The sequence below is a fragment of the Sciurus vulgaris genome (genome assembly GCF_902686455.1).
Source record: "Sciurus vulgaris genome assembly, chromosome: 6".
Taxonomy (NCBI): Eukaryota; Metazoa; Chordata; class Mammalia; order Rodentia; family Sciuridae; genus Sciurus; species Sciurus vulgaris.
In genome coordinates this window covers 34,080,839-34,094,569 of record NC_136466.1, presented here as the reverse complement: position 1 = coordinate 34,094,569, position 13,731 = coordinate 34,080,839, and the positions used below count along the sequence as shown (strand labels likewise).

At 38.2% G+C, this 13,731-nt stretch overlaps 3 pseudogenes across 3 annotated transcripts in view; 2 read left to right on the top strand and 1 right to left on the bottom strand.

The window, feature by feature from the left end:
- Positions 1–13,731, top strand: part of LOC306663647 (RB1-inducible coiled-coil protein 1-like) — a 262,272-nt pseudogene that overhangs the window by 100,415 nt on the left and 148,126 nt on the right. The window lies entirely within an intron of this gene.
- The window catches only part of LOC306663696 (platelet-activating factor acetylhydrolase IB subunit alpha-like), a 428,586-nt pseudogene that overhangs the window by 332,050 nt on the left and 82,805 nt on the right, over positions 1–13,731 (top strand). The gene's annotated exons all lie outside the window — the stretch shown is intronic.
- LOC306663408 (RB1-inducible coiled-coil protein 1-like) lies at positions 341–5,153 on the bottom strand (annotated as a pseudogene). Its single transcript has 3 exons — positions 3,821–5,153; positions 1,715–3,789; positions 341–1,643 (listed from the first exon to the last, which is right to left on the bottom strand). The product of its transcript is annotated as an RB1-inducible coiled-coil protein 1-like (transcript).

The window sequence follows — 13,731 nt, the reverse complement described above, 5'->3', positions numbered from 1 at the left end:
CTGTCATTTTGATTTATGGATAATGTTCAAATTTGTCCACTTTCTCCTTTATTTAGTTACTCTTCAAATTAGAGTAGATAATTTTTGAGTTCTTGAGATTGTTTTTTAAAATTCTTCTATGTACAGTATTTTTCTTTTATTTTTAAATTCAGCCTAGAGTCCTGATGAATTTATTTTTCCTAAAATGTAGCCAGTTAAAAAGTAAATGATGTACGCCAATGAAGTATATTATCATGATGACTTTTGTATAAAAAAAATGGCCTGCTGTTTTTGGAGTGATTAATGAGCATTGTAGGAAAAATTAGGAAATGACACAGATTGAAGTAATTTCTTCCATAAGCTATACTTTCTTATTCCATGGCACAGCTTTCATTCTGTAAAACTTTGACCCCAAAGAAATTTTACACCTCTTTTGTGCCTTTTGGACTTGATGGTAGTCCTTTTTTATTACTGTTCCCAGTATCCAGTGTCATCTAGATGCACCTGAAGCTGGTTTGAGATCCAAGGCAGACAAAAACTCTGAATGCAGAAAATATAATTTAGGACTAACAGTAAATCATGCATGGCTGTCATGACATTCATCTAGGATGATGAGTACCAGAGATCTCATACCTGAAAATCTCTACTGGCTATCTTTTCAGAGTGCCTAGAAGATACTGAAGATGTGCTCTGTGACATCAATCTTTGATTTAACTTCTTATATTCTTCTTCCTTCAGCTGAAATGTTTGTTCTCAGACCATTACCCCCTGTTTTTCTTCAGAAAGCACAGGGACATATTCTTCAACAGACATCATGCAGATCTCCATTGCTGAATTCACTCTTCCTTTATCTGTGGTTTCCAAGGCCAACATTTCTGGTTCACCTGGGAGTTTAGGGGTGCAAGCTCCACAAAGTCTGGGGCTGTTGTTACATAGGTTGAAGGGGAAAAAATGCTACTATGCACCTTACTGACTTCAAGCTTTTTCTTTTCCTAAGGCAAATGAGCTTGATCTTCAGAAAGTGACTATATCAAATCCTTATCCTGTTTGTGCTCCATCATTATGGTTTTTAACTTATCATTAAGATCATTTACTAGGTTTTCTTTTCTTGATTTTTCTCTTTTTAAAACATATTAAAAGTTGTTTTGTTGTCCAGATTCAAAGATGTTCAAACATTTTGGATTTCTTCATTCTTTCTTTTTTCTTGCTCTTTAGGTTGTTCTAGAAACTTAGCTTTTTCTACATGAAACTTTTCTTGAAGTTCAGCAACTAAGCTTAAAGAATCTTCTTTGGTAGAATCAATAGCAGGACTTTGTGCTATTTGAGTCCCAAGATGCTTAACTTTCTCTAAACTCTTTCTCAACCACTTATCTCTCCAATTTAAATTATTTAACAGCAGCATGAGAAGCTTTATCTTTTTTACAATTGGGTGTCTGAATTAAGGATTCTCTGTCTTGTTCATGGCTCATGACCAAACTCTCTTTGTCTTTCTCAAAGTTCTGGATAATAGTTTCATATTTCTCTTCTTGTTGGGTGATTTGTTTATGTTTTTGTTTTTCAAGAGCACTCAATTCTGAGTTCAATGTACTCTGATGTTTACCTATTTGTTCTTTTAAAGTTTTTTTCTATTTCAAATGATTGGTGATGCAAAGTTGTTACTATGGCTAATTGTGCTTAAGAATATTAGATTCTTGGACTGGAGATATAGCTCAGAGAGTGCTTGCCTCAGAAGCACAAGGCCCTGAGTTTAATCCCAAACACCACAAAAAAAGAATATTAGATTATTCTTCATGTCTACTAATTAACTCTGAAATGCACTGATCTTTTTCAGTTGTCATTAATGTTCTTAGCTCAGTTAAGCCCACCTGATAATTTTCATTATTTTCTTGAATTTTTTGGTTTAATTTACTTATTTCTGTTCCCAAGTTTTCGGTCCCCAAATTTTCTGTCTCTTGTTCAAGGAGATATTTCAAGTTCTACAGTTGCATTCTTTCTTCCAGCAAAAATTTTGTCTCATCAGTTTCTGCTTTCTTCAATGAAAATTCAAACTCTAACATGCATCTCATGTCTGACAAATCAGAAATCTTGAGTTTTAATTCCTGTAGTTGCTGTTTTTTTTTTTTTTTTGTGTGTGTGTGTGTGTGTCTGAACAATTATTTGTTGATTTTCTTCTTTCAATTTATCCAAAGAAACTGGATGGTCTGTCATAACTTTCTCAAACTCTGGTATATGGCTGACATGCAGTGTGTCCTCTCTTCCTTCAGATGACTTTGTTCTAAGCACTGAAGTTCTGCCCTTAGTAACTGTATCCTATCATCATTTTCAACATGGACCTTTTTTAAGTCTTCTAACACTACCTCTCATGACTGCTTCAGCTGATCTCTCAGTTTTGAGTGTGCATCATATTTTCCAACAACTTCTGATCCTTTTCATCCTATAGGCAGTTGACTGCTTCTTTTTCATGTTTAGCCAAAGCAAATTCATTGGTTTTTTTTTGTAAAACTTTCTCAAAATATACTAGGTCTCCTTTCATTTTTTTAATTTTGTTTTCATTTTCTTCACTTTCCTTTATTACTACATCAAACTTACCTTCGTATTCACTTTTTAAGACTGAAGTACTTTTTGATGTTTTTCTTTTTGTGTTATTTCCAGGGAATATTTTATGTTTTCAATAATGTTTCTTATTTCCAATGCTGTACATTTTAAAGAATTTGAGATGTCATACTGTTCTTTCTGTACAAAGGTTCTGAAGTGGTCTTCCTTGATGGTTTGTATACAGAAGTGAGAGTCTTCTGCAACATCTCCACATTTTTTCAGGTGAACATTCAGAGAAGCATGATCGCCAAAATCCTCTTTACCATATGTATTTCTACCCTGCATAGTCTACTATCTATTGCATTGATAAGTGATGAATAAAGTGATTCCACCATCACCTCTGGACTTTGTGGATCAGGAAAAGATAAATTTTCTTGAATCACAAAATCATTCACAGCAGACATAAAATCTGATTCAGGACTTTCGTTAATGAATCCAAGTCTACAGAAACATGGTGAATAGTTTGTTCTATGTTTGGTTGAGGGATAGTTACAAAACCAATTGTATGTGTATCAGTTTTATCTGGAGATAATTCTTCCAAGGGACATACTGAAGGACATAAGGGGCCCTGAACAGTGAATGGAGAAGGAGTTCTTGGTAGTAGTTGCAATTCCTGTTACACTTTCTATCCATGGGGAAGAATCGGAGACTGTGAGGATACCTGACTCACAGATGCCTTTTGTTCATTCAGTAAATCTGTAATGGTCTGTGACATTTTATACAAAGTTTGTGGTGTCTTTACCAAATTATGTAAGACATGTACATGCTGGTGTAGAGATTCAAAGTTACAAAGTATAGGAACCCTGAGGAATGGTTGAACTTCTGAGGGACAAAATGATTGAAAAAACTGTGATCTTTTAATGAAATATCTGGAAGTTCAGTCACTTTTGAGGCTTCTGATTATAAAAGGAAGGGAGCCAAGAGTCTAGTCCCTGAAACATGCAGTTTCTTATAAAAGACTTCCTGAATAATTTCTCAAAGGATTCCTTTCTAGACTTTTCAACTTCATAAAATTGCTTCCTATCTTTCACTAAAACATCAGCCCACTCCCTGAGATGTTAATGAACATTTTTTTTCCTTACAAGTTCAACAACAGCTAAGCAGTACCTCTGAGGAACTATATTGACCTTCAACAATTTTAATTCTGTCCACTATCTCTATTATAAGGCAGAGCAAAGCTTGAAACTCCTCTCCATCTTGATCAACATGTAGCATCACAAAGCCACATCACTTGAGTGAGCTCTTTCTGTTCATTCTCCAGCTGGCCAGCGCTAGCAACCACCTGGTCCAGGGTATACAGCTGATCTTCAAGTCCTTTAATGCCTTCCATATTCTGATTATCAATTTTGGCAATAGTTTGATTGCATTCTACTATAAATGGGTGAAAAGTCTCTGGATCAATCCTGCTCATAGAATCAAAGCACTTCCTGACCAAAGTTTCCACATTGTTAGGTCTATCTTGAACATTTACCAGAGTATCAAAGAAACACTAAAAAACCAGCAGATCACTGTCTTTAGTATCTACTGAAGTTTCATCTTGCTGTATAGTACTTTGACAAGATTCTCTAATTTCTTTGCCACTTTCATTGTCTGTGGTATCTGGGCCTATTGATCCACTTGCTTATGAAATGAGGTTAACAAAGATATGCTAGTTGTTCTAGGCATATATGGAGAAAGGACCAGTTCAGTAGATCTTTTCTTCTCAGTCTTTTCTGAACCTTCATTTTCACTTAAAGATTTCAGTCTTCCCAAGCATTCCCAGTAACTATGCCTGGTTAAGCACTTCAACAATGGAATCTTGGCCATTACTGAAATCGCAGTTTCTAAATGAGTAAGTTTTAACTTGATGTCTTCTATGGATTGCATATAATTTGAAATAATACTTTCAAACTTTGAAAGTAACTTACAGTATGAATTTGAGCAATTTGCCATCCTGTCCATGATTACACTCCATACTTGATGTTGAAGATTTTCATCAAGGACAAGACTTTGTAAAAACAAAAATGTTTATTGGCAACCTCATACATTTCCCCTGCAAATTTTGTCCTTGAAGCAGTAGCTTGAAAAACTGCAGGCATCATAAGAGCCTCTTCAACTTTTATTTCCATGTCATTTTCTGTTGAAATGTTGTTTTAAGAATAGAAGGTGCATAGTCACATAAGATCATTTCTTGGTTAAAAAGAAACACTGGATTAGTGTCTGTCCCAGTACTGTAGGTGCATACCTTAGATCTGTAGCCATGCATTCTCCTCTATTGACCGCAAATACCTGAAGCTGAGTAGCAATCTTGTATTTGCTTTGAATGACATGTTTAATGTCTGTCACAGTTTGTTCTATAAATTCAGTGCCAAAAGTTAGAGTAGTTCCAGAATTAATCAGAAACACATATAACTTCATGATGATTTCTCTGGATTCCACAAGCTTCTGCCTTACCCTCTGATATGATTCCAACAGGCACTGGGAAAAGCATTACCACTCTTCTTAAGCAGATTAAAACTGGCTTATGTTTCCTTTGCTTGATATTGGCAATTGAATGGTATTACTCATTAAACTCAGAGAACCAGCAGAACCTTCTTCTCAGCTGGTGGCAATAATACAGCTGGCAGCCCCTGGCTTCATTTTCCACCACTGCCTCATCCTTGGCTGTGGCCACCATCCGTTCATTCAGCATTGCTAACTGACACAGCTGCCCACCACGGCCCAAATACCAGTGGAAAGGAGGGCTTAGGATGGAAAAAGCACACAGTCAGGCCCCTTGGACCTTTTCATGAGGCTGCAGTCAGTCAGAACCAAGTGGCTTTGGCAACTGGAGGACCCAAGCAGTGCATAAGGCTTGATAGGGCCAGGGACATGGCCTCCCTGTACAGTCAGAATTTCTTTACATATGTTCTGTGTACAAGCTAAGTGTTCATGAATTATTTTACATTTGGCTTAAGGGTTTGTATTTCATCTTCAAATTTGAAGGATAGCTTTTCCTTTATATAGTAATCTTGGTTGACACTTGTTTTCTTTAAGGAATTGGAACACATCATTCCACATCCTCTGGGATTTTAGGGTTTGTGCTAAGAAATCAGAACTAAATACAATAGGCTTGAGTCTAAATGTGACCTCTCAGTTTTCTCTTTGAGGCTTTTACAAGTTCATCCATTTTTCTGTATGTTAGGCATTTAATTATAACAAGTCTTGGAGCAGTTCTCTTTTGATCTTGTCTATTTGGGGTTCTGAATGCCTCCACAATCTGGATGTCCATCTGATTCTCAAGATTTGGAAAATCTGTCATAATTTCCCAAAAGGGATCATCAATTTTATTAACCTGCATCTTATAACTCTCCTCAATTCCAGTTATTCTTAAGACCACCTCTATAATTTCCCAGAGTTCTTAGTTCTGCTAATGTTTATGTATTATCTTTAATACTTTCTGAGTGTTCAAGGCTAACCACTTTACATTTCAGCTTTGAGTTTCTGTCATCAGTATGGTCTGCTTTATTAGAGAGACTTTCAAGTGAACATTTATTTAATTTACTGTACATTTCATACCCAAGATTTCTGTTTGAATCTTTTTAAAATCTCTATTTTTTTATTGAATTTCTCATTTATATGTTGTTCTGAGTTCCTTAATGATTCAGTTATTTTTTTCTGTGTTCTTTTGGAATTCATGAATTATTCTTATAATCATTCCTTTGAATTCTTTGGTGTTTCATCCACTTCAATATCTTTGGGGTCAATTGCTGGTGAATAATGGACTTTAGGCAGTGTCATGTTACCTTGTTTTTGCATATTTCTTGTGTTCCTCTTTTGGATTTTGCACAACAGGATGAATTTCCTTTCTAATCTTATATATGAAACTTTTGAGACTTCTCTTGCTAAAGTGATCTAGATTGAGATTCTCTTAGGTGTGTTTATCTATGGCTATTTTCTAATCCTACTTTTGCTGTCTCAGTGGACATCCATGAATGGAATCTGAGGACCCAATGCAGCTGTTTCTACTTGGTATTTTTTGATGTGTTTTTTTTTTGTCATTTTATTATTTATGTTAATGTGTAGCTGAAGTTTTAATGTCATTATTTTGTGTCTGTTGTCTTTTGACTTGTAAGGAATCTGGCTTCCCCCATCACTTGTCAATCTGCGTTGGCCCACCTCTCACGTTACAGGAATTTTGGCTTATGTTGCCGTAATCTTCCTGCCTCCCACATTACGTTCTAATATGTCATTGGTCCATCAGTCAGTCTGTAAGAATTCTCCTCCGCAATTGGTTCCTCTCAGCCCACAAAATTCCTATGTCTGAGAGAAACCTTGTGCCATGTTCTCTCTTTCTTTCTTCCCTTTCTCCTGTGCAGATATGAATCGTCTGCACAAAATAAAAAGTTCCTTGTGTGAGACCTGTATCTGTGAAGTGTCTCTGGGAGCTAGTGACGAACCATAACTGCACCTTTAATGCCTAACATCTGGTGCCAAAGACTCGAGGATGGGTTTTTTTTCCACTGACTAAGCAGGCAGAATCCCATCCTATAGCAAGCCCCGGCACCCGCTTATACAGGCTCATCTTCCATTTACCTGGATGCCCAGTTTTCTGCATACAACACTGGACTCCAGAATTGGTGAGTTCCCCTTAGGCAGGCCCTGACCACTTAAACACATCTCAGCCACCCGCGGCTCCCGCCGTGGTGCTGCCCCCCCATCCCCGGTATCTGAGAAGCGGCCATTCCTGCGGTTCCCTCTGCCGTGGCTTGCGGTTTCCTCCCACCGCCCTGAGGCTCCTTACTCGCAGCTTTCACTGCCTGCCCCACGGCTTCCTCCCGCTGCCCTGTGGCTTCCCTCTCATGGCTTCCGCCACCTGCCCCATGGCTCCCGCTGCCGGACTGCCGAGGTGTGGGGGTATCTCCTTGGTACCCATAGCTGGTCCTAGTTGCTGGGTGGACTCCTGGGTTTTATGGTGCTGAGATTCTTTCTCAGGGTCTGAAACTCTCTCTTATTTCCTGCTGTGTCTCGCTCAAAATCCTGGCCAAGTCTTCAGACTCTTCTCGGCTTTATGCCTGGTTAAACATTGTTTTTTTGGTGACGACCAAGCCTTTGTTCTAACCTCGTTGTCTGGCACTGTGATCTCGGGATGTCAAAATCACTAGCCAGGTGGGTCTCAACTTACCATGGGATTCAGGACATCCAGCTCAGCAAACTCACCCCTGAGATGCTTATTAAATCATCTCAAACCCCTTCACCTATTTCCTAAATCAGAGCTAAATTGTCCTTTAGATAGTAAGTCAGAATGGTCTATTTATGGCACCCTAAATTCTAGCTTTATACTAGGTAAAATTATATGCCTAATTATACTAGTTATGATTAAGTACATATGTGGGCGACCTGGTGAACGGAAAGGAACCTTTCCCCTTCGTGTTTTTCCTTTCTTTCTTGCTGCTTCTCCTCCACCTTTTAATCCTTTCTCTTCCAAGTTTAATCCAGCTGATGAGTCATGTCCTTACAGGCCTCCTACTGCAGAAGCTCCTGTACATTCCTATTCTTTGCCTCATTCTGTTTCTCCTTCTGCTCCGCCATTCAGCCCACCAAGCCCCCCACCACATGGTCTCGTACACACATTCTAGCTCCTTTATGGGAGGTGGCTGGCGCGGAGGGAGTAAAACCTGAACACGTTCTCTTGGCTGATTCCTTATTTTCAAATCTTTTCTTTCTTAGCTCTCCCTGCAGGCTCAAGAAATTAAAAGGACCTAAGCATCAAGTTTCTGCTAGAACATATTAGCCCCTTTCAGATTCAGATCTCAGTCAAGGGTTAATGTAAATGAAGAAAGGCGCACTAGGAAACCAGTTTCAAACCCAAGGAAAAAAAAAGTGTAAAAGTGTCCATTTTAAATTTCTCCTGGGCTACAACTCAGAATACTTTTCTCCCTTTCAACTTTTCTCTCCTTCTCATTTTCTCATGCTTTAATTGATAACCATGATCATTTTTCTTCCAGGACTTTGTTTTTCTTAAATGCTGTATTTTTGAGCTCACATTTTTGATCCTACAGACCTAGGTTAATAATTTTTGATCAGTTCTTTTTATCCAACTCTAGAGTTATTTTTGAACATCCATTACATTGCAATGGAAATAAATAAAAAGGCCTTTGCTTTTGTGTTACATATAAGTGTGCATAAAAATTAAAATTTTAAAAATGGATCCAAATATTTTTAAGTCACGTGATTTAATAAGGTTCAATTTAAATTGGGTAAACTAATAAAAGTAAAATGTCCTTAAAACTAACTTACAAGTCTCTAGGTGGTCACACTAATAAAATATTAATGTTTATAAAATGTCTAACATCAATTTTTCTAGGACTTTTCTTCAACAGGAAAGAGACGCCAAATACTGTTAGTACACTTGTCTGATGTCTTGGTTTTTCTACAATAAGCAACATGTATGGGATTACTCAAATGTGTTCGTTAGGGACATCTGATTAATTTATAAAGCTATTCCATGGAGTAACATACTTAAAAACATTATTCTTTGTATATTAAATGTGTTCATATTTTCCAGGTATACAAGCCTTTAATGCAGAAAATTTATCAAGCTGCTCTTCTCCAAATTAAAATTGTCTGTAATGGTAAACCTATCATTTAATGTTCTATTACCTGTCATCAATAGGGTATATATAACCTAACATTGCACAGATATAAATATTGCTAACATAACTCTTTAGATCCACATTTCCATCAGAGAACAGAGCTCCATCTAATCTCAGCTTAATCTTCAAAATCTGTGCTTATATACTCCTTTGCCCCTCACTGAAAAGCCCCACGTTACCTGAGATAAGGTTACCTCACCACCCTGATACACATTACAATGGCTCCAAAGTAAGCCTGACTTTAACTCATTTAAAGTTGTGTTCAAAAGTTTAACTCAGCCAAAATTCAAAATAGCTATTGCACAAACTGAATGTTTTACTGTTGATTACTCCATTTTGTATTTTCCTTATAAACTCTAATTGTTGCCTGATCAATATTTTGCAGAAGTACTGCTTCAATAGTGAATGCCATAAATTAACTTGGAATAGTAAGCCATCACCTATAGAACAGATAATGTAAACCCCAATTAGATAAAAGGGGGTAAATAACTGTAAAATTATAGACATTAAAGCTAAAGCCCAGTACTCTTACTTTATGACTGGTGAGACTGTCTTGCTTGATGGTTAAGATCAAACTTAGAGATTGAGATTAAATACAGAGGTCAAGAAAAGTCCATATTTGAGTCTTGCCCTCAAAGTCAGCCTGAACCCAGGTAACAAAAGGACTTCTCCAAGGAGCTTTGCAACTCTGGGTCACACAACCTCCTGACCAAGGAGATTGATGAGGCCGCTAGAGGAAAAGCCACTCAGTGCACCTGCAGCAGAGGAGGGTCATGGAAAAAGGGAGACATCCCTGATACTTTCAAAGAAAGCCACGTCATTGAGAAGACCCTGCCTAACCAAATGGCACTAATGGAGCTAAGAAGCTGCTCTTAAGTTCTCTATGAGTGACCCCTGTGGAAACTCAGCTGACTCTTTAACAGACAGGAACAGGTCACTTTGACCAGCTTGATCTTAAACACCTAGCAAATCAGTTAAAACCAAAGTATAGCCATTCTTGGGCATTTAAAAATAATAGTAACTATCAAGAGAAACTGCCAGAGTCAGAAGTTTTTAGTCAGTTTAAGGCCTACAGACACAGGTAGGCTTAATCTATGTTTGCTAGTAACAGAAGTATAGAGATCTCTACTAAATGTTGTGTTCACACTCCTGATAACCTAGACAATGTTAAAGCTCCCAAATAAAGGCCTGTCCTCTCCAGCCTTTGCTAGGCCTTGTTATGGGAACAACTTCTCAGTTCTTCCACCCCCTGGCGAGGAATTATTGATTTCTGTCATCTTTATAATATGCATTAGCATGTTCCAGATCCTGCAACATTTATATTGTATCAATCTCATTTCAGTACTCATGTCTTTTTGTTCTTCTCCCATAGAAGCACCCATCCCCAGATGCCTTTACAGCCTGCTCTCCCCACAACCGGACTTCTACCATGAACCCCTCAATTGACCCGATTTCTAAAAAGAAACCTCCAAACTGCTTGCCCCACACTGCCCACTTCCAGCTTGAAGAAGTCAGATCGGTCATCATCCATTTTCCCTACAGTGGTGAAGGAGTTCCTAGTATTAGAGGGGTAAATGAAGTCAGAACTGGGGACAGGCAGTTAATGCAGAAATAGGGGATCAATCAAATCGAGAAAATGAAGTCCATGAAAATCATCTGCCTTTGGAAGCCTGGGAAGAGAATGAACTTTTTACATCTCACCTGCAAAACCAACCCCAGTCACCTAGGCAGAAAGGAGAGAGAGAAGGCTTCAAAAAGAACTGGAGAGCAAGATTTTTAAATTTTTTTTTATATAAAATGAAATGGGGGAATGTAAGGAATCTGGCTTCCCCCACCACCTGTCAATCTGCATTTGCCCACCTCTCACGTTACAGGAATTTTGGCTTACGTTGCCGTAATCTTCCTGCCTCCCACATTACGTTCTAATATGTCATTGGTCAATCAGTCAGTCTGTAAGAATTCTCCTCCGCGATTGGTTCCTCTCAGCCCGTGAAATTCCTATGTCTGAGAGAAACCTTGTGCCATGTTCTCTCTTTCTTTCTTCCTTTTCCCTCATGCAGATGTGAATCGTCTGCACAAAATAAAACGTTTCTTGTGTGAGACCTGTATCTGTGAAGTGTTTCTGGGAGCTAGCGATGAACCATAACTGCGCCTTTAATGCCTAACATGACTAAATTTAGTTCCACAGTAATGCCTCTATCCTGTGAAATTTTAGTGTGCTTTAGGTCCCCATCACCTCAAAAGACAGATGGAAACAGACAGTATTAACAACTCATGCAAACAGTATGAAATATTTAATAAGTATCCAGTTTTATTATGACATCTACAACATTAATTACCACAAAAACAGGAATGGTGGGGTCAGCAGGTGCCAACAGTAAAAACAAAAACCACAAACTCTGTCTGACTTTAAAGCAAACTGTATGTGTCATCTACATCATCCACAGCAGTGAGAACTGCAATAATATGAGTGGTGGGGGCAGAAGTTATATAGACCAATTAGTTCTAAAAGAGGTAAAAATACAGTTAAGAGAAAGGAAAATGTGATAGGAGGTAGAAGAAAGATTAGAATATTCAGAAAGTGAACAAAGATTGTGAAAACATGTAACAGATGATAGTTATAAGGAGGAGAAAAATAGAAGAAACAAAGTAAATGAAGGAAGAATGAACAAGAGAATTGGGCTGTTAGCAGGAGAAGTAAGGAGAGAAAGAAAAATAAATGAAACAAAAACAAAACAAAAGCAAAATACACAAAACTAAAAACCTTCTCAGGAGACAAGGCAAGGAAAAATAACTATATTAAACATGCTAAAAGTGACAAAAATAAATATGTTTTTGCAAGTATGTCCATGAACCAATCAGTAGAACAAGAACACAGACAGACATACACACACAAAATGCAAATAAGAATTCTTAACAAAAATGAATGAATCATCTTCACCTAAGTGGTCAAAATAGTCTAGAAGACTGGATGTTCACTGCCTGTGCCCAACTGTCCACTTTTCTGTTCCTGCTGGGCTATGACTATGAGTAAGCAAGGGCTTTTTTTGTGTGTTGTTCACCAGGCTCCCAGTTGGGGTGGTCTAAGACTGAAGTTGGTTGAAATAGCTCTCAACTTTTCTTTCCAACAGTGTTAGGTAGAATGTAATGGGAAATACTGTCAATTGGAGTTTCATCTGCATAGACTAGATCAATGCACTCCCAGAGTGGGGCTGCTGCACAAGTCTATGGGTTTTTGTGGCTGATGCTTAGGTCTCATAAGGTCTTAGGAGTTTTATTGAGTGGTATGTGCTCTGGAGAGTTTAGACTGACACACCCCTAGGGACAAGCACATACTGATCTCTGCTGTGACTATTGATCTCAGGGGTCTCACAGGAATTCTACTCATGTGGCAAAGGAGTCATTCCACACACTTTCCTGCCCACAAACACAGTCTTCCAAGTCTTAGATCCTGAGTGTATTCACACCTACTCCTCAGTTTCACAATTCTCTTCATTGGTCACCTGTGCCACCAAACTCAAAGAAGTATCTGAGTTGAGCTCTGCTTCATTTTTCTCAATGAATCCCCCTGGGTACAATCTTGTCTGTGACTGATTCACTCATATTCTTCTTGGTACACCCTAGGTGCAGAGTAAATGTCAAGGCAGCATGACAATGTTTGGTATGACCTTCTTGATCCTCCTGCATATCATTTTATCCAGTATAATGGGAATTCTCAAGCAAAAATTATGTTCAAAGGACCTAACTAAACACTGCTTTTCCTTGTTTATTTGGGGTTCTCAAAGTGGCAGAGAATGACCACCAATACCTGTATCTACACCTTAGCAAAGAAGCCACATGGGGAGCTGACTCCATTTCCACATCTTTAATGGAGGCTAAATAACAAAGTTCCTTGTCTAAAGAGATTAAAGATTCTAGTGCTCAATTTGCCATTTTGTAGTTAGTTCACTATGGATAATAAAAATATTTAGTGAAAAATAAATGAACACTCTTTGGGCAAGAAAACTACAGGGGCACTATCACAATAGTTTTAAGATATCAGAATGAGTCATCAAGCATCAAGAGAGTAGGTGGATCCATGCTGGTGCTTCCACAGGGCTCCACAGGGATTTACACCACACTTTCACTTCAACTGCTTGGCTAATTTGTGCTGATTGATAATCAGGGACTGCTACAGAACAAGAACTGATATTTTAATGAGCTTTCTCACCACTGTGACCAAGATACTTGACAAAACAGTTTTAGGATAAGAAATTTACTTGGGGTTTCATGATTTTAGAGGTGTTATTCCATGAATGATTGACCATGTTACTCTTGGACTGAGGTGAGGCAGAACATCACAGTGGAAGAGTCTGTTCCAGGAAAGCAGCTCAGGATTGGGCAATGAGGAAGCAGAGAGAAACTGCTCCACTCAACAAGGACAAAGGCACATCCTCCATGACCCACGTCCTCCTGCCATACTCTTCCTGCTTATAGGTACCGCCCACTTAAGTGGAGTAATATATTGATTAGGATAAGGCCTTCATAACCCAAACATTTTATC